Genomic DNA, 1,489 nt, shown 5'->3' with positions numbered 1-1,489 from the left:
AATTGAAAAATGTTTTTCATTTCTGACTTATTTTCATCTTTGGTGCAAAGATCATTTTGCAGGAGGTTGTTTAATTTCTATGTATTTGTATTATTTTGAGAGTTCCTCTTAGAATTGTTTCTCATTTTACTCACCTGTAGTCTGAGAAAATAAATACATGGTATGATCTTGATTTTCTAAAATTTTTCTGAGACTCGGTTTTTGGTTAAAAATATGTTCTATCTTGGATAATGTTCCATGTGCTGATGAGAAGAAGGTACATTGTGCAGTTTTTTGGTAGAATGTTATGCAAATGTCTCTTAGGTGCATTTTTTCTATCATCTTGTTTAAGTCCATTGTTTCCTTGTTGATTTTCTGCCTCAATGATCTATCTAGTTCTGTCAGTAGAGTGTCAGAGTCCCCCACTGTAATTACGCTTCGATTTATTTCTTTTCTTAAGTCTAGTAGTATTTGTTTTATGAATCTGGGAGCTCTGGTGTTAGGTACATATATATTTAGATTTGTTAAATCTTCGTGAATTGTTCCCTTAATCATTGTGTAATAACCATCTTTATATTGTTATTGTTGTTGTTTCAAAGTCTATTTTACCTGATATAAGATTAATTACTCCTGCTTGCTTTTTTTATTGATTTTCATGGAATATTTTTTCCAGCCCTTGACTTTGATTCTCTGAGAATCTTTATGCAGTAAATGGATTTTTTGGAGACATGATGTTTTTGGTTTTTTTTTTTTATCCATTCCACCAGTTGATATCTTTTAGTGGGATATTTAGAATGTTTACATTCAGCGTGAATATTGATTAGTGAGATACTCTTCGAGTCATGTTGACTTTTACTGGTAGCTTTGTATTCTCCCTTGCTTTACTGTTTTGTAAGAATTGTGAGTTTTAACTTCCACTTGTTTTTACACTGTGGAGTATTGACTGTACTCTTTGATTTTAGAGCACTTTTGAGCATTTTCTATAGAGCAGGTCCAGTGCTGAAAAATTCCCATGGTGTTTGCTTGTCTGGGAAAGACTTTATTTCTCCTACATTAACAAAACTTAGCTGACAGTTATTCTGTTTAAGAAGACTAAAGATAGGATCCCAACTCCTTTTGGCATGTGACGTCTCCTTGAGAAGTCTGATGTTAGTCACGTGGGTTTTCCTTTGTAAGTCACTCGATGTTTTCGCCTAACCACTTGTAGCAGTTCCTCCTTCACATTGTTTTTGACCAGGCTGATGACTGTGTACATTGGTGATGTCCTTTTTACAATGAATCTCCCAGGTGTTTTTTGAGCTTCTTGTATCTGGATGTCTAAATCTCCAACAAGACTAGCTAAATTTTCCTTAATTATTCCTTTAAGTAGATTTTCTAGGTCTTTGTCTTCTTCTCCCTAAGGGACACCTATGATTTGTATATTTGTGAACTTTACATAAACCCTTATTTCTCAGAGATTTCTTCATTTCTTTTGATTCCTTGTTCTTTATTTTTGACTCACTGGCCTAAT

The sequence above is a fragment of the Propithecus coquereli genome, unplaced genomic scaffold (genome assembly GCF_000956105.1).
Source record: "Propithecus coquereli isolate 6110/MARCELLA unplaced genomic scaffold, Pcoq_1.0 Scaffold52, whole genome shotgun sequence".
Taxonomy (NCBI): domain Eukaryota; kingdom Metazoa; phylum Chordata; class Mammalia; order Primates; family Indriidae; genus Propithecus; species Propithecus coquereli.
This window is presented reverse-complemented; position numbering follows the sequence as displayed.